Source organism: Canis lupus, chromosome 14, assembly GCF_003254725.2.
Source record: "Canis lupus dingo isolate Sandy chromosome 14, ASM325472v2, whole genome shotgun sequence".
Classification (NCBI taxonomy): Eukaryota; Metazoa; Chordata; class Mammalia; order Carnivora; family Canidae; genus Canis; species Canis lupus.
Window position 1 is genome coordinate 5,887,516 of NC_064256.1, and position 25,625 is coordinate 5,913,140.

Genomic DNA, 25,625 nt, shown 5'->3' on the forward strand with positions numbered 1-25,625 from the left:
CCTCTGGCCCCGTGTGCTCTGTGAACCACCTCTGCCCTTGGTTTAGAGAAATGAACTTTGAACTTTTTAGGGTGGGGGCTAGAAGGAAGAGAGTACTGGAACGTGTTGTGTAAACACTGTGGTTCTGATCTTTCTAATCTTTTACTACCTGTAGGGACAGGTGGATGCAGCAAAGCTGCTGGCAGGAAAAGCTGATTTTTTTTTTTCAAGGCTATGGGTTATGCAATAGAGCAGGATATCTTTGAAGCTGCAGGAGGAGGTCAGAGCACCATGTCCACAGGCATATTATGCACAAGTTTTCCTTTATAAGATTTAATTTGCTTGAGTATCCTTAGGAACTTCGGTGCCAGCAATTTAGTTGGATCTCTGGAGTGAGTTGTTCTCACCGGTCCAGAGTGAAAGCAATCAATCCTTTTTTTTAAGGAAAAAAAAAAAAGGACTCTATTTTCCAAGTGTTCTGGAGATGCCAATCTGAAGCAGTTCTTTCCAACAGCTGTTTTTTGAGTAGGACATTGCTATGTCATAGTCTATAACCTCGTGCTTACATCTGAGAATATTCACTCTGTGTCCAGAAGTGGAGGTAGACGGCGGTTTAGCAGGTTCTGTGGACCAGGCAATGCTGAGCTTGCGTCTGGGACAGTGACCAGACAGATGAAAGGAGAAGTAAGAGATATTTTTAGTGCATCAGGGCTGCTTGGAAACACTGGTTCCCACTGTTCCCCCCCCCCCCCCCAGCCCCCAAGTAATTCCAGCAGGGTGTTCAGCGGTAAGTGCATCTGCTCTAATTTAGAATATAACGCATTTCACTTCCATATTCTACTTCAGAATATTCATGAGGGCTGTGGGTTGCTGACTTGACAAAGGAGTAGCTTTGACACCCACACTATGGGCTTGGTTTTTAGGGTCCCTCCATGCAGCCCAAATGTGTGATGTTACTGCAGACGGCCTCCAGGGGGGCTCCCCGTGTCCTGCTGTGACCTGGAGACCACCCCCCTGCCTCAGAAGAGGAGTTTTCCCTGGAAGTTGGCGCCTGAGGACCCGGTTTGCTCTGTTGCTCTTTTCCTGTGAGGCGATTCAAACAGGTGTTACAGTTCTGATATTGAGAACAGCGTGACCTCTGCGATTGGGTTCTTCTCGCTTATGGTGTGCTGATTTAAACCACTGGCAATGTTAAGTCAACTAAAAACCTCAGTGAGGGGCGCCTGGGTGGCTCAGCGGTTTGGTGCCTGCCTTTGGCCCAGGGCGTGATCCTGGAGTCCCACATCGGGCTCCCTGCGTGGAGCCTGCTTCTTCCTCTGCCTATGTCTCTGCCTCTCTCTCTCTGTGTCTCTCATGAATAAATAAATAGTCTTTAAAAAAAAAAAAAACCTCAGTGAGGTTATAAATTGTACAGCTTAAGGGGAGTTGATGGAAGGAATCCTGTCTGGGGTGGAGGGACCCTCTCCAGAATCCCTTTGAAGACCACAGGGCCTTAAGTGTGAGTCGATTTCCGTACAAGGGAAGGCTTCTCTTAGGGAGCTTCTACTTGGCTGACGCATGTTTTGATTGAGGCTCTATCTGTCTGTCTGTCCTGGCTATCGAGCATAGAAAAAACAGCACGTGAAGGAAGCACTGGGGTTGGAACCAGGAGGCCAGAGTGTGGCCTCGTCCTCCCACACCTCACATCCATCCCACCCCCAGTGCCCCTTGTGGTTGTGCGGGTTACCTGGCCTCACTCTGCCCACTGACAAGGTGAGGCGGCAGGCTGCTGGGTCTGAATCCCGGCTCTGCCACTTACTAGCTGCGTGCCTCTGGGCGCCTGCAGTTACTGAATGTCTCCGTGCCTCGGTTTCCTCACCCACGAATTGAGAATGGTCATAGTACCCATCTCACGGGGCCACTGCGAGGGTCGAACGGGTAGTAAGTGAAATGCCCGGAAGGCACTGCAGAGTGACACCGTGCTCCAGGTTACGGAATCTACGGCTCTGTCTCCCGGTGCTTCAGGCTGTTCTGCTCCTGAGCGGCAGGTACTAAGTGGCCGACACGTTCACAGGAGAGCCAGTCAGAGCGAAGGATGGACCAGGGAAGCTGAAGGGGCAGGCGGTCCCCAGTGCCCTTTGGCTGTGGAGCAGTGCTCAGGCTGGCACCTCGTCATGCGCCTGCCTCCGTCCGCCTGATGCTGAGACAGCAGTCCTCACTTCAGCAGAACAAGTGGCTGCCCTCGGCCTCACATGGAACACATGCCCTGACACTGCCCTCAGGTAATCTCCATGCGGTGGGGACCAGGGGCCTCAGGTAGGCAGAGGTGCTGACATGAAGACGTAGGCCCTCCACGCTTGCTGAGGTCCCCAGGCAGCATTCGCCAGTTTTCCTGCCGTCTCAGGTTTTGTCGGACTTAGTCACGGTGGCCAAGCTCTTCACTGGCTGGTTCTCCTGGATGAAAACCCTTTCATTGAAACTTCTCATCCTACACTGTTTAGATGCTCAGCACACTTCTCTGAGGACTCAGCTGGCCATCCTTACAATAGCCCACTGAGAGGCAAGAAGAGGTTTTCATGCTGCTCCCCCCAAATCAGTTGATACGTCATGGCTTCTGCCATGAAAGGTTTTCAGAAGGAGGAAAGTGTGTCTAGGGGGCAAGCTTACAAAGCTTGTCTTGTGGCTCCCTTCCAGAATGTACTTAGCGGTTCTGCCCTGCGTGGCAGAGAGCCCTGTTCTCTTTTCAGTTTGGGTGGCTCCATATAAATCTTCCACTAAAAAAGACACTTTTTAAAAAAAATTTATTTATTCATTTGAAACAGGTACAGAGAGAGAAAGAGTGTGAGCAGAGGGAGAGGGAGAAGCGACTCCCCTCTGAGCCGGGTACCCAGCAAGGGGCCCCATCCCAGGATGTAAGGATCATGACCTGAGCCAAAAGCAGACGCTTCAACCATCTGAGCCACCCAGGCACCTCTAAGAATGATGTCTTTAAAGGCTGCTGCCCAGGCAAGAGAAGGTCTTTCTGCTGCCCTGCTGGAGGCATGGGGACTGGCAAAGCAGCATTACAAATCTGAGGGAGTGCTAACCAGGTGAGCAGTCTGGGGATAGAAAGAAAGACAAGATGAGGGCAGTAAAGTGCTGATTGTCTGCAAGCCACAAACCTGATATTTTGTCAGGTCTCATGGGGGCAAAGAGAAACCACCCTCAATAGCTGATGTCTTAAATTTACTTCACAGTAATGATAAATATTCTTTATTACTTGGAATTGTTACTCCAGAAAGCCTTAAAAAAGGGCCAGCCACTTCTGTCTGTTCCCCGTGTTTTTGGCAAACCCACGGGGTGGGGAGGTTGGGGGGGGTGAATGGCTGTGTGTGGCTGCCACCTTGTGGCCAGCACCAGGCAGTTGCGTGTGTTACCTGTTGCCGGACCCCCGTGTGAAATGCATCAATTGTAAAGGTCCTTCGCAAAGACTTCTCAGTCACCTTTTCCCTACCTGTGTTTCATCTCTAAGGCTTAACCATTCTGCTTCTGTCATATCTATATGTTGTCCTGTCTTTGACTCCAGTGGGGTCACTACCTTCAGACTCCAGACCGATGATACTGCTGTAATGGAAATCTGATGGTTTTGGTAAAGCCTTTTAATGGTTCCTCCTTTTCTAGGTTTCCAGCACATCTCCCAGAAGACCCTCGAGCCCAGTTCCTTTGCCCCGGGGCTGCATCTTTGCATGTGCTCTTCTCTCTTCCTCTTTTGTTTAACTGTTAACACCTGCTCATTCTGAAGATCCATCTACTCTTTCACCTCCTTTGGGAAACCCTCTGCCCTATAGTAGATACTGGACTTTCATCTCCGTACCACAGTTTTTGGCATAGAACTGTTACTCCATGGCTGTTAGAAATAAAGGGAAGGGGAAGAAAAGCAGGCGAGGACCCCAAATCCTCAAGTGTTCCCCTTAGGTGTGATGGAGCTCGGAACAATGAAGTTAAGCCCAAGGGTCCCCAGAGCAAAGGCCCTTGTATCCGTGCAGATGGTTGAGAAACTCTCACCTCAGTAAGCAAAACCTCTTAATAACCTCTGCTTGTACTGTTCTCTGTCTCCATTAGCCCATCCTCCTTCCAGAGTAATCTCTTCTGAGTATGCTTCAATCCCATCAATTCCCTACTCAAAACTCTTCTATACGAGAGTTCCAGATTCCTCAGCGTGGCAGTCCAGGACCTCCTGGCATGACCCCACCTCACCTATATTTCACGCCACTTCTTACATGTGCTCTAAGGACCATCTGAATTCTAGGACTCAGGAATTATTTGCTGATAGATTTGATGACTTACATGACAGGCAATATGGCAAAAGCACATCCTAAAATTTCAGTTAAGACATATGTAATTGCAGGTCTGTGGGTCTAAGCAGCTGTGCTGTGCTAGTCACTTTGATGGTTCTTTTTTGAACCATCAAAAAAGAAGATATGGTTGTGTGCCTGTGAAAACCTGATAGTCCAGGAGAAAAGAGAAGACAAAAAAGAGGCAGGAGACATTAAGGAACAAGATAGCAGAAATGAACATGTCACAGGGTGCTGTGTGATTAATTGCCAAATGAGTGGCGCAAGAATGCGGTGGTGATGAAACAAGGTAGTGAATGTGAAGGTGCCTCTTTGCTGTAAAATCCCCAGTTCCAAGCAGTGCTGCTGTCTGCCCCTCTCTCACTCGGAGGTAACTCAGCTGTCATACTTCACTCGTCTAGCCACTCAGCCGTGCGGAGTTCTTGCGTGGGAGAGACCTGGTCCACCCCCCCCAGGCTCATGGGCCCCCCCAACCTTGAACCCCATGCTGCAGTGATGCTGAGGAAAAGGCACCATGTGTGGTTCTTTCCTCCTCATCTCCCTTCCTTGTCGGACCCCTTCTTCCTTTAAAACTCTACTCTTCCTGGGGCACCTAGGTGGGTCAGATGGTTCAGCATCTGCCTGCGGCTCAGGTCATGATCCCTGGGTCCTGCAATAGAGCCCCCCATCAGGCTCCCTGCTCAGCAGGGAGCTTGCTTCTCCCTCTGCTTCTACTGCTGCTTGTGCTGTTTCTCAAATGAATACAAATGAATACATAAAAAATCTTTAAAAACAAAAACAAAAAACTCTATCCCTCCTTTAAGAGTAAACCTAGAGTTCTTCAGTAGAGCATCCTCAGGCACAGCAGGCAGACCTGCCGAGCCTCCTTGCTCCCTTGTCTCCCATGGCTCCCCACATGTGCCCAAGGGCACTTGCCCATTTCTCTCATCCTCTGAGGGATGGAAGGCTCCTCCTGCCACAAGCATGTGTCTTTTTCCTTGGTGCTGCAAGCGCTGACACAGCATCTGACATGGCGTATGTATCCCTTAAATGTTTGATATGGAGTAGCTTAACATGTTACAAGACTCAGTAAGAGCAAGAATGTTGAGTGCAGAAGAGGGGGCCCTGACAGGGCGGTCCAGGAAGGCTTCTTAGGGCCTTTTGGTTGCGGCAGAGGGTTTACCCCAAGGAAGTAGAGAAAGTGCTAAAGGTGGTAGAAAGGCCTCACAGCACTCGGATATCTTGCAGGCAATGGGAGCCATTTATTGCATTTGAAATCCATGGACTTAAAATGGTGTTGAAAGTGGGAACTGCCCCATGGCCCTGCCTTCACTTTATATCATGGCGTTGATGGCCATGTGGAGACCGAGAAGTTAGGATCCAGGCATGAAGCCCTTTACTATTTATTTAATGCTCAACTGTGAGGGGGGCAGATCTTTCGTAAAAAGGTTCTCCTTCTGGCGCTGCCCTTGACCTGGCTCTGAGCTGTTGATCCTTTGGGTCCATTCAGCTCTACCCTGCTCCTCTACCCTCGTGACTGGTAATGACCCGGAAGATGGCACCCACGCAGCAGGTGGCCTCCAGAGCTGAGTCACCACCCTGGGAACGGTGCCCTATGGAGGCCAGCTTGGGCAAACCGGCAACGCTCCACCTTGCCTGGCTCTGGAAGGGCTCTCAGTGAGACAGCGAGAGCAAAAGAAAAATGGGCTCCTTGATGCATCTAGTGTATCACTGAGCCCATAAAAAAGTGAAATAAGACCCATTGGAGAACCAAAAAGGAACTTACCTGATGGTAGTCCCTAGCTGGTGTCTTGGGCAAAACACAGGATTTTTCTCACATTTACAGTTAACAGCCTGTGGTGGTTTTATTTAAACACACCAAAATTATCCATTTACAGATACCTTTAAAAAATGGAATGGAGAGGATTTTAAAGTGATATTTTAAAATTCTGCTTGAGCTTATGAATTAAGAGAGCTTAAAAACTAAAATGGAGAGCTATGTAAGCTGTTAGTATTCTAGGAAATGATCAAATGAGATGTAGGGTTTGTTTTTTTACATTTTTATTATTCATAGATTCTCTGTTGGATGTTGTTTTCTAAATTTATTTCATTCCCAGGGAGATAAAAACGTACTGTTGTTCTTGAAAGGAGGTTTTATTTATTTAAAAAAAAAAAGAAAAGGTCTGGCTTGTTTACTACACCAATGAATAGAGATGACCTCAGTCAAAAAAAAAAAAAAAAAAAAAGTTAACTCTAACATCTCTCCTTGCCAGCAGAATAAGCGCTTATCGAGTGGCAAAAGAAGTACAGGTCTGCCTACCTAGTCATCATTTCAGCTAATCAGGATTTTCCAAAAAAACAAAAGTAAAAAGCTCTCTACATTTTCACAACTGAGCAATGATTCTTAGGAAATACTACCCGCTTACTCAGTTCCTATAAGGGCCATTAAAAAAGTCCAGTGACAATTAGTCAGTTGCCTGATTGCAAATGTACGTGCTTAACTGCTTGTCACCACTGTGAGCTTTCAAGCTTACAGAAAGTGGCATCATATTGATCACTTTTGGGGTATGGGAATTTTTTTTTTTTTTTTTTTTTTTTTTTTTTTTTTTTTTTTACTTTACTCCTCATTGACTGGTTAATTCTCTGTAGCTAAGTGTCTCTAATGACAAAAACCTAACCTTGTCTTTTCCTGAGCAGATTGTCCTGAGTTTCTGGGTGGTATGCACATGCCCTGTGACCTCCCTGGGGCCCACACAGATAGAGCTCACGGTTTCCTCCTTTATTCTTGTTTACTTCCCATGAATCCTGAATGTATAAAAAAAATAGCCATGGAAATATATGGAATAGTAAAAGCTTCCCTAGTTTTCTTGTAGGGCAGAAGAATTGATGTGGGTTCTACTAGAAACCAGAACTCTATGCTGATCCCTACAACCTTTGTGATTTCAGATCGATAAAGGCTGAACCCAAAAGCATTTGAAGGTTAGAGGGTCCATTGGTTGTACTAGAATCCATTTCAGTCAAGAGAATTAGTCTAGTCTCACTGGGTTTGGAGTGCAGTTTGGGGAAAGAGGTTTTTTTAAGGAGAGAGGTTTTTATTCTCTGACCCACACGGGGTGGGAAGACTCCCCTGCTTTTGGATAAAGGTTGCAAAAAGCCAATCAGGTGAACATGCAGAGAAGTAAATGAGCATTCGGTACCGAGATACATATGCCCACCCTTTCAGAAGGTTGTGTCAGTAGGACTAGTGTGATAGCAGGAAGCATCAAAGCCATTAGAAGGTAACGGGCAGCACTTGGGCGATGACGAGTTAAAAGGGCAGAGACATCCAGTAAGTGAGTTCCCGCCTGGGCACGGATTTGTTTATCCTGCCCTTTAGAAGTCCCAGCCAACATTCTTAATGGCTTTGAATGATTCAGAATGTTTCTCTCTCTCCACATACACGGGCTAATGACTGAAACTCCTTTAGGTGAGATCCAGAGCAGAAACCAGCCTTACACTTAATGTCGTATTTTAGAATCCTCTTATTTTAGAGCAAAGGGCAAATGATCAAATACAGCTTTTCTGTTTCAGAGAGAAGAACCGATGCAGGGACTTTGGTCTGCTGGAGGCCACAGAGACGAAGGAAAGGCCAGTCCATGTCCGGCCTCCTTCCTCTGGCCACGCCAGCCCTCGTCCAAGCCTTGGGAGGAGGCTCCCGCATGCCTAGGGCCTACCAGCCAGGAGAGGCCACTTGCCCTTTGAGGAATGTTTAGAAAACTACTTAGGTCAGAACAGAGAACTTCATTTTTTAAAAAAGGAAACAAATCAGTCATTTATTTGTCATTAGCAGCTTTTTCAAAATCTCCTTTGTCAGTGTTGTGAATTTATTAGCTCCTGGGCAGAAATAAGAATAACATTTCTATCTCCTTGCCAAAGTAGGAGACCTGATACACGTCTCTCTCTCTTTCTCTCTCTTTTTCTTTTTTTGGATGAGAATTAACTTATGCCACACTAGATCTTAATAAAACAAACTTTGAATCCTTCCCACAGGAGAAAGAATTGAGCAATGTTCTAAGAACATGTTGTACTCTTTTGGGCACTAAGTAAATGTAATACTTAGAGGATGCTCTAGGAGCTTGAAAGTGCCTCTTGGTAATAGAGTGAAGGGGGTGCAGTGGGGGAAGAACAGGGCAGAGACACAGGACAGACTGGAGGAGGAAGGCTTTGGAAGAGCAGCTGGCACAGCCTCCTCCTGCCTGGAGGAGGACTGGAGGATGTCCGGAAGCCCACAGGGAAGATTCGTTTCCCCAGAAGCCAGGGTGTGACCCGGTGACCCTGCTGGGGCCTCCCGACACAGGACCAGTACTATGGACCCCGTGCCACCTGCCGTCGCCATGGGAGCCAGAAAAGCATAGGGCAGGCAGGTCACCCGAGCCCACCTAGGTGCCTAGGAAGAGGATGTTGCCCTTATTTGTTAGAAGGGCAACAGCCTGAACCAAGAGATGAGATAATTTATCTTAAGGAGGAAAAACCAGTCAGAGAGCAGGGACCTGCACCAGATTCCTGGCCACAAGCCCTCTGGGGAGCAGATCCTGAAACGTACCTTTCAGGAGGGTGTCAAGCAGCTGTCACATATTGCTTCGTTACGTTAGTGGCATGATGATTACAAAACGCAATTTGCCCTAAAAGCGTAAACTAAAAGATGTCATAGGGGAAGCATCTCTCAACAAGATCTTTGCATAGAAGGAAGTCCTAGTAACAGCAGGGGCCACTCCTTCTGTCCTCCTGGCCCTTGAAGACAACGTGGAAGAAAAATCATCCCTTGTTTAGCTTCTAGCAGATAAATAACCATACTTTGTCCTCTCATCACTGTACTGTCTTCATTGTTAAGGTAGACTGTTCATTTTGTACGGAGCTAGGCAGAAGTGTTTGGCTGTACAGAATGCCCTGTGTCCATGTGGCCTTCCCTGGGGACTGCGTCACATGAGAGGACATTAGCACACCTTGGCACCTGCCTGAGTGACGCGGAGAGGCATGCGGGTAGTGCTTTAACTGAAATCTACCTTGGATTTTTTTTCTTGTTATATTTATGTGTACTTTAAAAAATTATCATGTAGCAAGTGTTTGAAATTTAAGCTGTGGGTAAAATTTTCCTAACAGAGAATTACCCAGGAAGCTGGAAAAATGGGATAGAAAGCAACTTGTGTTGTTTTCTTAAGACTTTGATGTTCGCTTTGACTTAGCATGCCCTTTACCTACCCTTGCTGGTTCTTAACTTGGGGTGGTGCTGTATTCAGAGCCTTCTTCCATGAGGCAAGGCGGTGGGGACTGGGGACAGTGTATGAGAGCCCCTCCTCCCCACTGGTGTTCTCCGCCAGTCTGGTGATGTCCTGGTGAACATCAGCCCTGGTGGGCACTAGTCCTGGTGGGCGCTGGTCATGGTGAACATCAGCCCTGGTGGGCACTGGTCCTGATGAATGTCAGCCCTGGTGAGCACTGGTCCTGGTGGGCGCTTGTCCTGGTGGGTGCTGGTGCTGGTGGGCGCTGGTCCTGGTGGCCACTGGTCCTGGTGGGTGCTGGTCCTGGTGGCCACTGGTCATGGTGAACATCAGCCCTGGTGGGCACTGGTCCTGGTGAGCACTGGTCCTGGTGGGTGCTGGTCCTGGTGGGCGCTGGTGCTGGTGGGTGTTGGTCCTGGTGGCCGCTGGTCCTGGTGGCCACTGGTCATGGTGAATGTCAGCCCTGGTTGAGCACTGGTCCTGGTGGCCGCTGGTCCTGATGGACGTATGGAACTATCTCAGCTGTGCATGTGAAAGTCACGCCTTTACTTCACCTCAGCATGTGTGTGGTTCAGCATCTCAGGACACAGTTATCTTCCTCTGGCCTTCTAGAGGCTTGGAGTGAGGGACCGGGCCTCCTGTCCTCCTGAAGGGCATTTTACAGGGCATTCAGTCTGTTCCGTCCCCAGGTGAAACTGCATTCCAGACAAATGGGTGCTTGGATACCCCTTTTGCTAAGGCATCCTGGAAGGAGGCCCCCAGCCTCTCAAGGAAACCCACAGGCAGTGACCACCCCATCTCTTCTTGCCCGTTCCTCTGTGGAGATGGAGAATGGGAGGTCCCCAGGGCCCACAGTTCCTCTCTCCTGGAGTTTCTCTCTCCTGGTACCTATTCCGTTGTCTTGATACCACCTGTTTACTTGTCTACACCCCTGCCAACCTGCCAGCTACCCGAGGATTAGTGCCCAGTCCTCCCTTTACGTCTCCGGTGTCGTGCTCCCCACATGCTTGGTCTTAACAGACATCCGTTCCCCTGCTCGTCATACATTTCATGTTTTTTCTCATCTTGTTCCATCCCTGATCCCAAAACTCTCACCCCGTGTGAGTGCCAGGGGGCCGGGGCCAGGGTGGGTGGGAGGCTATATCCGTGAGTGCACCATCTCTCTGTCCTTCTGCAGGCCAGCATTCTCTCAAGTCCCTTGTAGTCTCACTCCCCGAAGTCCCCCTGCCAAATGGCAGTGGCTTCCCCATCCTCACTGATCATCACCTCCGTGCTGTGTTTAACACGATGTACTGTCCCCTCCCTGAAAGCCTCCCTGTTCACCTGCTCAGGCCACCCTGCAGAGCTCCGCTGAGGCCCATAGACCAGTCACTCCTGTAATCCTAAATGACCCTTGTCATCTCTGTCGATAAGACATACTTCAGACTGCGTTTGTCCCTAGGCTTAGACTTCCTTCCACAGTTAAAGGTCACAGACAAGTGTAGTCACATCATCTAACTACGTATTTTCCTAGCGGTGTCTAGCTCAGCTCTTGGGCTCTTGGGGGCCATCAGTGAATGCCAATTAATTGATTTTAATGGATCTGTCTTTATCAGTAATGTTCAGCAGGGATTTGGGGCTCTGCAGCATTGCTGTGGCTGGGCCTTCTGTGAAGGACGTAACTGTCCCAGCGTGACACCCCACTCCCATACGGAGCTGTCATCATCTGTTGATAGGTTTACTTACACCAGACTCATCTGCCTTGTTTGCACACATACCCTCTGAGCCTCATACAGCTCCTCCATGTGTCAGTGATGCAGGAATAGGCAGATGGACAGGTTGCAGGATCCTCATCCCAGTTTCAGGTTGTATGTCTTTTTCCAGACTCCTGAATCCCTGTTGTGACATCCTTGGCTTACATGCTGTCCTTTCTCCTGAGAGAAGCCCCTAGCCCCACAGCCTCTATGTACTAATGTCCAGTGTTAGGGTTAGTCTTCCACCTTTGGAAGTTTGATCCAAAGTGTTAGATGTGCTATGGGGATAGCAGGAGAATGTGGGGCTTGGGGGTGGAAGTGGGGTTCACATGTATTGAAGATCTACATACCTTGTGTTTTATTTAAGTTATATTTTCACAAATAATGAAGCTCAGAAAGGGATAAATTGTTTGCTCAAACTGTGTAACAGGTTGACTGAGGCAAAATTTGAATTCAGGTCTTTCTGGTCCCCAACCTTACACTGCTCACTTCTGTTTCCAGTTTAAATGTGCAGTCACTTCATTGCACTTGACATTAAAAAGGCAACGTGTAAGCTCATTAACTCAGACAAGCAGGGACTAGTGAGGAAAGACAAAGGTAGGGAAATGATATTTATTGGTAGTTTTGATTCTAGGCAGGGATTGATAGAGGTCTGCTTCTAAGACCTAAAATGTCCAGGGGGATGACCCCTATGGGAGTCCTCTGTGACCAAGGCTGTCCTGTTGAGAAGGCAGGTTGACCCTTGACTCCCTTTCCAGAAAGCTGCTGAAATCCCAGTGGTGAAGCACACTCGTTGGCTGTCGCACTCCCCTGTGGGGAGAGGTTTGGTACAGGCCTTAGCCTTGCACTTAGATTAGAACCACCAAAGGCTCCTATGTGGCTTAGTTGGCTAAGCGCTGGTCTTCGGCTCAGGTCATGACCCCAGGGTCCTGAGATCAAGCCTGCGTCAGGCTCTCTGCTCAGCAGGGAGTCTGCTTCTCCCTCTTCCTCTGCCCCTCCCCCCCTGCTTATGTGTGCTCCGTGTGCTCTCTCTCTCTCTCTCTCCCCTCTCCCTCTCTCTCCTTCTCTCAAAATAAGTAAATAAAAATCTTTAAGAAAAAAAAAAAACCCATGAGCCACTGTGGAAAGCACAGATTCAGTGCTCCTAAGGGGAGGCAGGGGTGCTAGTGGGAAGCTGAACATGGATTTGTCAAACTCCTATCCTCAGAGCTGGAGAAGCCTTACCACTAACTGATACAGTATTCTTAACCAGACCTTTTTGTGTTGTGGTCTTCCAGTCTGTAAATAATGCACAGACTCATGAACCTGAGGAGGCTGCAGGTGCAGTGTTCACAGAGGAACCATGGCAAGGCTGGGAAAAGCATGTTCAGAATCAGGCTTTCTCATGAGCATTTATAGGACAAAGTTAATTAAAGCGGGACTTCTCAGCATCTTGAACGAACTATTCCAGAGGCTTTTCCAAATACTGAAAAGCTCCAGAAAACAATCAGCCTGGCATTCCTCACAGTCTGATTCATATCTTAGTTACTGTTGAAAGGGGAAAGAGCTCCTTCTGACTTTGGGTCGTGCCCCCATTTTTGTGATCAGACAAGTGTGGAAACATGCTATTATTCTACAACAGTATTTAAATATTTCAGAATCGTGTGTAATCTAACAGTCCACATTGGTTTGAATTTTGTGTTTAACCTGGCAGGTCTTCTCATTTGTACTTCTCAGATTGAATGTCTTAGACTGGTTTTTCTGCTGTGAGACCCTATTGAATACAACTGTGGCTTCTCTTGAACATTTCTCTTGTCAAGATCGTCTCAAATTTCAGTCCCAGCTCTTGAGAACGTTCCCAGCATAATGGTCCCTGTTGTGATAGCATCTTGAAGCGCATGGGCAGTCGGTGGGGGGCTTAGAAAGCAGTCCAGTTTCCTTCCCCAGCCGGCTTTGATGCCTGGACCTAGACGGTACCACCCGGCCACCGGCACGGGCACCGATAAGCACAGGGCCGGCGCTGTGGCCTCAGCTGTGTTTAAGTTCATCTGTGGAGCTGTAATCATTAACTGAGAATTGGCGATCAGTGGTAACTTGACAGGACAGACTTGCCCCCATCACACCGCTGAGTCACTGGGGCCCGGGCGCCCGCCGGCTGCAATGTGAGCTGGGGGATGGGAGCCCCTCGGGAGGAACCCTCCATGGAGCTGTTCCCCGGGCACTCCCCCGACCCCTTTGCTGTGGCAGGGCGCATGTCAAAGACTAAAGTGCCCTTGAGCGATTGGCTTTCAGGCACAGGAGACCTCTGATGGGCTTCCTCTCCTGTGATGTGGTGAAAGGTGCATTCCAGCTTTAGAGTTCGACCACGGAGCGGGGAAAGTTTTGCAGTTTCAGTTCTCAATTGCCCTCTGCCAGCCCGCCCCACTCCCAGGCGGGTGAGGTGGTACCTCCGGGCTCGTGCTGCCCTCTGTTGGCCTTCTGGAGTCCCTGCTGCTGCAGCATGAGGTTGCAAAGTCAAACTTTTAAAATAGAAACCTCCTCGCATCTTTGGGGAAGGCTGCCTTTATGCCTTCTTCTGTGATTGGAATTCTAGGTTTATACCATGTATCATTTCGTAAAACATCTTGCTGACAATCTGCGAAATGCGCCGTTCATGTCAGCAGATGATTTCCGTGGTGGTGGCCAGCCCCGGACCGAGAGCACCAGCATGAGGTCCCTCATAGTGCAGGTATTTCCCCAAACTCTGGGTCTTAAGCAGGAAAGAGAAGGTGGTGTTTATTTCTCTTTTTTAAAATTCATCTCTTTAGGACGTTGGTGGAGCTGACTTTTACTTCATCTGTTGCTCTGGGATATTTCCTGAGGGTTCACACACACATTTAAATTCCAGGTGCTGATCTCGGGAATGAATGCCTCTGAGGATTTCTGTGCCTGGAAAATATCTGTCAACAGATTGCGTTTACATCCCTGTGTAAGTAGAGGCTTGTGTTGGTAAATCAACCTTATGGGAGTCTTGTCTTATTTTGTTGCTGGTGATTCCACAGTAAAATTGTTGTGAATGATCATCAGTGTTTGATCTCTATACCTTTCCCCTTAAACACTCAGCCCCCAATTTATTATTGAAAAAAGCCTATAATATGAACTCTTGCTTAAAAGCAAGGGTATGGATCCCATATTTGGGTCTTAGAATGGGAAGAGGAGAAGTTAGAAAATATTAAAGATACCCATTTCACTTAATTCAGTTGGAGATGCCATCTGGGCATCCCAGGGCATCTTTTCAGATGCGAGTATTCTCCAAACACCTCTATAGCTAGCTACTCTGGAATGCATCCTTGTACAGCAAAATGTATGCAAGCAGAATCTGTGAGCCTGGCATTTTTCAAACTGTGACAGATTTCTTAGACACATCTCTGCTTATAATGTGCTGAAGGAAGAGTGATTTCTTATTTCTAGCATCATAGCCATCATTTACTGAGTGTTTATCTTGAGCTCTTTCTAAGTCAAATTGCTTTTCCTTGTGTATCTTAATTGTCACAACCTTATGCAGCAGGTACTGCTGTTGACCCTCGTTTGACAGGTGAGGAGACTGATGCCCAGGGTCAAAGTAACTCACTCAAGGCGGTGCAGGGAGCTGGTTGCAGAGCTTGACACTCTGGATCCAGAAGCCTGCAGGGCCCCTCTGGCCCCACTGCCCCTGCAGAAATGGGAAACACAGAAGGAGAAATGGCTGGGCTGTATTTTGGAGACGGTATTTTAGCTCTGTCACAATTGCATGCATGATCTGGTGGGCTAGCCTACCATCATCTTTTTTTTTTTTCCTACCATCATCTTTTGACTTGAGCTTCCTTAAGATAAATGAAAAGACAAAGCTTCCGAGAATGTGACTTGCTCCAGGTCACACTGCAAATCAGAATTGCGGCTGAGAGTCCAGCCCCTGCTCCTTCAGTGCTAGCCAAATCCTACTTGTTCCTAAGTCTTCTCCTTCCTCTTGGTGGGTTATTTGGTGCTGCTTCTGCTAATCAGAACCAAAGCTGATTTTACTGATTTACTCATGGGCTCATTGATAAAACCCTGAAACTTGGAGCCAGTGTATGCTCAGAGGTCCAGGTGGCCACTGAAGATTAGCTTCGTGTACAGCATCACAAAGCACTGAGCAGGAAAGCATGGTGGCTTGGAATCAGGCACATCGGGGTTTGGATTTGCCATTCATAAGCTTTGTGACGAAGGGCAAGTCATGTTCCTTCTCTAAACTTCTGTTCCTTCACATGGAAAATGGAGATACCACCAGCCTTGTTCGGTGGTAGTGAATGTTGAGAAAATGCACACAAAGCATGTAGCATGGTGCTGGCCAGAGGAAGCATTCTATAAATGAGAGTTATCATTATTTTTCAAAATGCCCTCCCATCTACTTCTTTTTTTTTTTTAAGATTTTATTCATTCATAAGAGACCCACAGAGAGAGGCAGAGACACAGGCAGAGGGAGATGCAGGCTCCCTTTGGGGAGCCCAATATAGGACTCAATCCCAGAACCCTGGGATCACGTCCTGAGTCGAAGGCAGACCCTCAGCCATGGAACCACCCAGGTGCCCTGCCTTCCCAACTACTTCTGAGTTTATTTCAGCCTTTACCCTGAAAAAGGCACTTCACAGCCCTGAGCCATCTAATAAAATGACAGATGTGTCTGTAGTGCTTTAAAAATAATAGACCGACTCTTTTCATATCCTGAATTCCATGTGACCCAGACAACCACTCCAGTATATGAATGTGTAGCTCCATTCTCTGGCTCAGGATACTGAAACTAGGAAAAATTAAATGATTGCCCGAGATCCCGTCATTAGTAAACAGCACAGGCAAAACTTTAACTCAGAACCACAGCCCCAGATCCTGTGCCGCTGGTTCGTCTGCTTCTTGCAAGGAAGCATTCTTTAAAGGCATGTAAGTCAACAGGAGAATGACCTAGAACTGAATGATCGAGCACGCATCTTTAGTGTGGCCTAAGTACTCAAGTTAGGACAGTCGTGTCCTGGTGTCTGCCGCATTTTGAAGCTGCGTTCTTAAAGAAGTGTCCTAGGCAGATGCAGTCTTCTTGTGAAATCCTCAAGCCCCTGGGGCAGTTACCTTAATCCAGCTTGTTCATGCAAGAACGGACTGGCATTTCAGTTCAGTGAAAACAATGATGTACTTGCACTGTTCCGCTTTTGCCACACAGGAGTTCCTGGTATGGGTTATTGATTCACATTTCAGGCTCCAGCTTTCCTATCAGATTTGGAAGAAAAAAATACAGAGGGACAGGACAGCTTGCTCAAAAACAGCATGAAGATGCTGGTACAGACTGGATTTTGAAATGGAAACCCATTCTTATGGCCTGTGGGCCAAGAGATGCCAAGGAAGGATTTTTGTTCCTGAAAGGTGATTATGTTAATAATGGAGTCAGAGAGTTGAACAATTTTAGGTGTGTGTTCTATGCCTGAGAAAGAATTGGTCAAATAAATAAATAACACTCCTTTCAAACGGTGCAGTACTTTAAAATTGTTGATGGTTAAAATAGAAACACCCAGAGTTTCAGAAATTCAGCCCTCCCCATATCCTGGCCTAAAAATACAGAACAATCAGATTGATTGTTGGAGATTGGAGGCCATGGAGAAATGGAAGCCTGCCCGTGTTCCCTGAGTACTGGCTTTCCTTGTCGTTGAATGTCACTGAAAGATTCAACCAAGTAAGCAGATACTTCTTCACCTAAGTTAAGGAATCAGTCGCTGTCACTCTGTTTCTTTGTGCAAGTCCTGGAAAGGGAATGAATGAAGCCCTATTAATTCATCAACTTACTCTTTTTTTATGTCCCTACTAGCAAACAGTGCAACTTTTCCCCGTGTTATTCGGTCTCCAGTCTCCTCACGTCGACTTGTTTTCAAGAAATTGGCTTCATGCTTTAGAAGATAATGTATGAAGGAGCACGTGGGTGGCTCAGTAGGTTAAGCATTTGCCTTTAGCTCAGGTCATACTCTCAGGGTCCTGGGATCGAGCCCTGCATGGGGGTTCCCTGCTCAGTGGGGAAGTCTGCTCCTCCCTCTGCCTCTGACCCTTCCCCCTACTCATGTTCTCTCTCTCTCAAATGAATAAATTAAAAATCTTTTAAAAAAGAAGATGATGTGAAAACGGAGGCCCGGTACCTCAGTTTCTCCCCAAGGCTTAAAAACTGCAGAGAAGTATGCTAAATTGCTGTACTTAAGAAGTTCTTCCTGCTGGAAATACCTTGTCAGACTGGGCTCACAGGAAGAGACAGGTGGATGCAAAAGAGCATATCCACCTTTGCTCTTCTGCTAAGTTTTTTGAAAAGCAGGCTTAAGATATAATGCAGAAAACCTACCATATCTATCTGTTTCTGCTAAGGGAGCCAAACCGATGGTCGTGTATGTAGCATGTGTGTGTGCACATTCATGTATGTGTATATATGGGTCTGATGTCCATTTGAGGTAGGAGATATGTATGATGTGACCAAACATAAGAGGAAGAAATTAATTTTTTAAGAAGATTTTTCCCCCATAACTGAAGCATCAGTCATTTGAAAAACACTTCTAACTGGTAGGAAGCAAAAGCTGCAATTCGTCATTTGTAAAAAAGAAAGAATAAGCAGACCTTTCTGTTCAGATTTTGGATTTTTTTTTAAATTTTTATTTATTTATGATAGAGAGAGAGAGAGGCAGAGACATAGGCAGAGGGAGAAGCAGGCTCCAGGCACTGGGAGCCCGATGTGGGATTCGATCCCGGGTATCCAGGATCGCGCCCTGGGCCAAAGGCAGGCGCCAAACCGCTGCGCCACCCAGGGATCCCATGATTTTGGATTTTTTTAACTGATGAGAATCATCTGGCTGCCTCTGTGCGTTTCCATACTGGTATTATGAATTATATTAGCATACACAGATGCAATGGACCCCTAAAGTAGTTACAAAATTCATGGAACAGTTATTGAAGAGTTATGGGGATTCTTCTGTCTCTACTTTTGGGTGTAAATGCTTGAATTGACTATCAGTTGAAACCGGTAACTAACTGCCTGTCGCTTCACAGAGCATATGCTTTCATCCACAGTCCGGGAGCTTTCATTGCATCTTTGCTGCAGTAAAGACTGTATATTCTTATAAGCCCATGGGCTTCATTCTCTTACTTACAGAAGATGAGAAAACCAGCAGGAGCAGGAAACATGTTCAGTAGATGCCTTTCCCGGAAGAAAGAGGAGTTTGTGTTGGGATCTCCTTAGGAAGAGGAGGCACTCCTCTAAAGCGTAAGAACATTCATCAGACCTAAGCCAAATCCCCCCCCACTGCCCCCACCCCTCCTGACTTGGCACCTGCTGAACCCACTTGAAATCACCAGCCACAGGCACATCATAATTAGATGTTCTTCCCATACTCATCACAGATGATAAATGAGGATGACGTATAAGGACAATCAAAAGGAGAAGCTGAAGATCAGTGAATTTATTTAAGCCAAGAGGACAGACAGACCCAGTGAATGGTGCCACCAGGATTAGAACCCATCTTCTCAAGGTGATGCTGTTATAATAAAACTGAGAAAAGGTGAGGAGCATTTTTGTGTTAAAAAGAGTCTGAGTGAGTGAACCCTGATGCAATCTGGGCTGATGGGAAAAATTGGAATATGGCCTCAGTATTAGAGGATACTAAGAATTGCTCATTTTCTTAGGTAGGATGAAGGTATTATAATTATGTAGAAGAATGACCTCATGTTTTAAGACCTGCTCAACAAGTTAGGAGCAGAGTGTCAGGATGGTTGTCAACTTACTTTCAAACAATCCACAGAAATATGCATGTTCCTTATATACAGCGTAGCTAAAGCAAAAATGAACAATGGTTGAATTTTGGTGGTATGAATTTAGAAAATCTTTTGTTTTTAAAAAAGTTTATTTTAAAAAAACTTTATTCATTCACTTGAGAGTGAAAGAACACATGAGCAGGAAGGGAAGAGGGGGAGGGAAAAACAGACTCCCCGCTGAACAGGGAGCCCAACACAGGGCTCGATCCCAGGACACTAAGATCATGACCTGAACCCGAGGCAGCTGCCTAACTGCTAAACTACCCAGGCACCCAGGAAGTCATTTTATCGTCATTCTAATTTAACATATTTCTGAATTTTTCATAACAGTTTTTTAAAAATGAATGCCTATCGTGTTAGTGGCCTGTGGCCTGGATGCGTGAGTATTTTCTCAGATTCCTAGAAAGAACATGAAGGGGATGACATCAGTCTTCCTAATAAAATGATATCAGGAACCATAATGGGAAGGAGAAAAACAGCAAAAAATAACCTGCCAAGGAAAACTGAGAGGTCAAAGCCTGACTCTTGAGTTGTAGGGGAGGAGAACCTTAAGTAAAGCTAACAAAAATCTTTTTTTTTAAAGATTTTTATTTATTTATTCATGAGAGACACAGAGAGGCAGAGACACAGAGGAGAAGCAGGCTCCATGCAGGGAGCCCGATGTGGGACTCAATCCCAGGGCTCCAGGATCACGCCCTGGGCTGAAGGCGGCGCTAAACCGTTGCGCCACCGGGGCTGCCCAAAGCTAACAAAAATCTTTCAGTCATTGACGCAATTGAAGGAATTCGTCCTGGAAAAAGAACCATTAGAATCTCATTAGTGTCAGCCTATGACTTTGCCTCTGAGCTGTTCTGCTGTCTTCCTTGGACCCTAAAATCATAGTAATCCCTTGAACGAAAAGAAATTATCTCGAAGAGAAAGTAAGGTTTAGGAAAAAGAGTTTTCTTTCAGTGTCTACCAGAGCACCTGCTTATTTTGTACTCTTTACGTGTTTGTGGTCCTAGATGTCTGGCACCTGGGTACTTTGACTCCAGGAAGAGTTCTGCTGTTTTACCCAAGTAAAGACTCTCTCCCTTGACTTCCCATAGAGAGTAAAATGGTTGTTGACTTGCGCTGTTGTCTCTGAATGACAAAACTAAACCTTTGGGCAGATCAAGAATAAAGAGCACAGGTGTGTTCCCCTCACCCCTTCCAGCCACAGATTTGGTGATAATGGTACATGCATACATGATTCACGAAAGCTCTGTTCAGACCACAGAGTCAAATAGCCGCAGCCAGGTTTCAACTTTTTCCTTTCTAGGTTGTATTGAGCCTATGGTAAGAGAGCGTTCTGAAGAAAAAATAGATCATAAAGCTTCTTCAGGAAGCTGGTTTCATATGGTGGTTTAGATTTAAATAGTGATTGTCTAGCACCATTTGAAATCAGTGTTCTTGGGGGAGGCCAGCTGCACTACCAGTGACAAAAGGAATGAATGGGACGACCCCGAAGTATTTCAGAGCAAAGACCATATGGCTGTGAGCATCTGCATGATGTAGCTGATGCGTTCCTTTTACCCTGCCAACAGTTGTGTCATGTTTAACAAGCTAACTCTATGGATGTCTTCTTATTAAAACTGTGTACTCGTTCTGTGCAAGAACTCCTCGATAGGACAGACTCCATCATGTGAGGGTTAAAGGGCCACATACATGGCGGATTTATTGCTCCTTGGTCCCTCCCGCCTCTCACGTCCTCCTGTGACCCCTTAGAGGATGACTGATTTCTTTTGGTGTTCAGAGTCAATATAATTTTCTAGCACCATCTGAAATCGGTTATAATGATTGGGGAAGAGCACCCTGAAGCTGATGAAAGGAGAGAAAATATATTGGTGACCTTTGGGGCCACGGAGAAGAACTGGAGAAAACAGAAGTCACAGAGCAGAAATACCGAAGTAGTTCTTTTCAATTTTTAAGTTGAATTTCATTGCCATGTATAGTGTGTGTTATAACACTGGTACACGGTTAGCTGTTAGCATATTGCCAAGAGTTCTAGTTGAGAAATTTTCCACAGAATTTCTGAGGATTTTTGTTTTGATGCTAGATATGTAGGAAAAAAAAATGGATAAAATCAGACTACTGGAGGTCATTTGAAAGGAGCATCGAGGGAGTAAATTCTGTTCACAGACATGTGCATGCATGACCTCATCTGTGACCTCCTGCCTGGTGACAGGGCTCATTCCATGGTTGACCAGGTCACTTTCCTAAAAGGCAGTACCCAGCCTCAGGCTGGCTAGAAGTTCAGTCTAACAAGGTGCATGAAGAAAGATGGTGTGGATAACCAAGTTTCTGTGTCTAAGACAGAACTAAGTTAATATGGTTCCGTTCAGTTAGTAAACAAGGTAAAGAAAGCCAGAGGTTATATTTGAACAATCCTAAATTACACCTTCTTACTATGGAAAGGGAAGTGGTGAGGTTAAAAACAGCACTGGTTTTCTAGAACCAAGCAAGGTGGGGAGAAAAGGCTTAAGAATGAGCTCCCGGGATCATCAGTGCTGCTGCTGACCACAGGTACTGATCTAGCCAAAGGTCGAGGGGGGAGGACACCTGATGGAATTCCGGGCCTTGTACTTCCAGTCTCTCTCTTTCCTGGAAAGGATACATGGCCTGACAAGTGACCTCCACCCTGCTTAAAGGAGCTCGTGCCTCTCTACCTGCCCTGCCCCTCCCACACCCACATTCTCCTTTCAACCTCCTTCTTATTTGTCTGGGAAAACACTTGGAATTTGCAGCCAAAACCTTGTCTACGACCACATCAAGTGAAGTCATGTCACTTCTTTTGCTGTCCTGTCATTACTGTTTCCCCAGGACCCTCTCTGTTGCTTTCCTACCTGCTCTGTTTTCCCTGACTAATCTCACTCCCTCCCCTGATTCTGGACCCCCAGCATGTATGGATTGCCCCCTGAACTAGAGCTCTAGCTACAGATCGTTTTTCAGAACTCTTCATTTCCATATTTTCAGTGGCATCTAGATAGTTCCACCTGCTATTCTAAACCTGCCTCAATTTGATAAACCAAAGCCACACCCCAAACTTAGCTCCCCCTGCTCTAAGGCTGGACACCTTAGACTTGCAGGATGGTTCTTGCCCTTACCCACACCACCCCAACACATTCACCCCACCAAGTCCTGTGGCTTTTCTCCCTCAACTCTTTATTGTTGTGGGGTGTTTTTAGATTTTTTACTTATTTATTCATGAGAGACAGAAAAAGAAGCAGACACAAGCACAGGGAGAAGCAGGATCCCCACAGGGAGCCCGATGCAGGGGACTGGATCCCAGGACCCTGGTATCACTGCCCTGAGCCAAAGGCAGATGCTCAACCATTGAGCCACTCAGATGCCCCTCCCTCAACTCTTTAAAATCCAGCCTTGAGCCTCCTAGGTAGCTTTCTTGCCCCACCTCCCACCTTCAATGTCACCCTTTGTGTTGCCACCATTTCTCTTTCTGAATGCACATGGGACCTCGTCCTTTCTCCATCCTTCATGATTTCCACTCCTGCTCTCCCAGCCTGTTTCCTGAGCTCACTCAGCCCCTTGCTCCAGATACCTTCACATTTCCGAGCCTGGGCCTCTGCCCGGCCCTCCCCACTCCATCATCCTCAGCCTGAGAGCTCTAGCTAATTCTTTAAAAACCCTGGCTCGTGTGTGCATGCATGTCAGTGCAGCCTTCGCTTTGCCTTCAACTTTGAGGCTTAGAGCACTGGCAGTGGCTTTTCTCCCTGTCCTCCCTTAGAACCTCACGTCACCCTCCATGTTGTCCTGTGATGACTTACGTAGTTACCAGTCTTCTCTGCTGGCTTGTAAGATCGTTGGATTTGAGAGGAGTGGTAGGAATGTACACACTATGTACATTCAATTCATATTCATATATGTGTGCAGGATCCTTCTGGGCTGTGCTTCTGCTTTTCAGCCAGTTCAGGGTTTCTCTCCCATTTTCATTTTCCAGATTCATGGGAATGACCCAAATTAAATAAAAGACAGTAAATCTGCTTCAAAGGGTGCGTATCCTTTTCTAAAACCTTTAAATATAATTTTGATGTATATTTCATGATGGATTATACACATTTTTTTCTTCAGCGCACATAAGTACTAAGAATTGATGTGTTTAATGAGTTAGCCTTGGGGAGAATAATTATTAGAAGGATTGTTGTCCTGTTTTAGAGAACAGCAAAGACACAAAAACAGATGTGTCCTAACTCTAACAGGGTTAGAGTTTGCTGAGCAGGCTGTGCCCATTAAATATAATAATTTACAGCCACTGTGTGCCAACTGCACGATCACTGCCCATTGTGCCCAACAGCCCTGCCAAGTGGGTAGTATTTCCCCCAAGTCATAGACAAGGAAGTAGAAGCACAGAAAAGTAACTTGCCTGGGCTTTCACAGCTTGTCGACAGTAGATTTGCATTCCAAATTGGACAGTAAACAATTACGATGATGATAGCAGCCAACACTGAGCTCTTATTTTGTGCTGGTCATTTGCTGAGCATTTAACGTGAATTACCTAATTTACTCTAACTTTCAAAATAGTTCTGGGAAGTAGTTACTATAATTCTCATCATTCCCATTTTGCAGATGAACAAAGAACAAATTGTTCAAATTCTTTGTTCAAATTGTTTGGACAAACAATTTGTCCTTGTCCCCGATCATGTAACTGTCAAGTTTTCAGGCAGGTATACAAACAAACTCAGATCTCTCTGACTCCTTTGCCTATGCTTATAATTAGTACTATTCTTTTCAAAGTGGTTGATGGTAGTAATTGTGGGCACACTCATCTGGGTAGGCAGCCTCTGAGATGGTCCCCGTTGATCCCCACCTGCTGGGGTTCACACCCTGTGCAGTCCCTTCCCCTGGAGTGTGGGCTGGACCAAGTGACTTGCTTCTCTTAGATAGAATACGGCTAAGGTGAGGTGTCACTTCCAAGATTAGGTTACAAAGGGGCTGATCCTTTGTAACCATGATCATGCTTTCATGTTTGCTCATGCACTCTTTCTCTCTCTCTAAGGAAAGTGACCTGCCTTCTCAGGAGCTACTCAGTGGAAAGGCCCAGGTAGAAAGAAACCAATGTCTTCAGGCAACAGCTCATGATAACCTGCCTAGAGCCACATGAGCTTGGAAACGAATCCTCTCAACAAGCGTGGAGATGACTACAGCTCCAGCCAATACCTTACTGCAGCCCAGAGACACCTTGAACTACAGAATCCACAGAAATTGTTGCATAACAAGTGTTTATTATTTTAGGCCACTGCATTTTGGGGGGCTATTTGTTATGCAGCAAAAGAGGACTATTACAGCTTGTAGTACTCATATCTAGACTCAGATACCTGCTTATGGTACCTAGTTTGTCTTCCAATAAACATTTTGTTGAAGAATCACTTTAGGTTTACAGAAAAGTTGAAGAGATAATAGAGTAGTTTTTCTGCCACTCATCAGGTTTCCTGTTGTTAGTATTTCCTATAACCATAGTACATTTGTCAATACTACACCCACATTAGCACTTTACTGGTGACTAAAATTCAGACTTTATTCACATCTCACTAGTTTTTCCACTGATGTCCTTTTTCTTTTTTTTTTTTTTTTTTTTTTACAAAGCTTTATTATGTAGTCTTATTTTTTCCAGGATCACGCCCTGGGCTGCAGGTGGCGCTAAACCACTGCGCCACCAGGGCTGCCCTGATGTCCTTTTTCTGTGCTAGGATTGCTATCGTATTTTAATGGCCTAGGAGATAATCATGCCTCATAACTGTGCTTGTGTGTGTGTGTGTGTGTGTGTGTGTGTCAGGAGAGAAGAAATACACGTTTGCTAAAATCTGGGAGACTACTCACAGATAATAAAGGAATATTAGCAAGGTCTTTAATTAGGAGTCTTGCTTATAATTATTAAGAAAAATAACCATTAATGAAAAATGTGTAGGAGCACGTGGGTGGCACAGACGGTTAAGGCTTTGATTCTTGGTTTCGGCTCAGGTCATGGTCTCAGGGTTGTCAGAGCACCATGTTGGGCTCCGCGCTCAGTGGAGATTCTGCTTGAGATTCTCTCCCTCCTCCCTCTGCCCCTCCCCCTGCTCAGACATCCACAGTCTCTAAATAAAATAAATAAAATCTATTTTCAAATGTCTATTATGTGAAATTACTGAGGGGTAGGTGGGAATGGCTACAAATAAAAAATGAGGGATCCCTGGGTGGCGCAGCGGTTTAGCGCCTGCCCTTGGCCCAGGGCGCGATCCTGGAGACCCGGGATCGAATCCCACATCGGGCTCCCGGTGCATGGAGCCTGCTTCTCCCTCTGCCTGTGTCTCTGCCTCTCTCTCTCTCTCTGTGACTATCATAAAAAAAAAAAAAAAATGATTAAGGCCCCAACAAGTCAGAAATTCTAAATGTCAAGTCTACCTTATAAAAAGTAGTGTTTTTCCTTAACAAACTAAAACTTTGATTTTCATTTAATAGGATTATCAAAGATTATCAGATTTGCCAATAGCTATTTTGCATTATCATGTTGGTACAAATTAATTTTTATTTAATATGTGGAGTCT

At 46.2% G+C, this 25,625-nt stretch overlaps 2 long non-coding RNA genes across 3 annotated transcripts in view; both read left to right on the plus strand.

The window, feature by feature from the left end:
* Positions 1-20,411, plus strand: part of LOC112675108 (uncharacterized) — an 84,160-nt gene extending 63,749 nt beyond the window's left edge. For both annotated transcript variants that reach the window (XR_007401962.1, XR_007401961.1), the window contains 2 exons: positions 1-18,517; positions 18,655-20,411. The exon at positions 1-18,517 is cut by the window's left edge and continues 13,492 nt beyond it. This is a non-coding gene — a long non-coding RNA (uncharacterized LOC112675108). The remainder of the gene's footprint in view (positions 18,518-18,654) is intronic.
* A 100-nt stretch (positions 20,412-20,511) lies between these two features.
* LOC125752449 (uncharacterized) lies at positions 20,512-25,210 on the plus strand. Its single transcript, XR_007401965.1, has 2 exons — positions 20,512-23,093; positions 24,098-25,210. It is a non-coding gene; the product is annotated as an uncharacterized LOC125752449 (long non-coding RNA).
* The last annotated feature ends 415 nt before the right edge of the window (positions 25,211-25,625 follow it).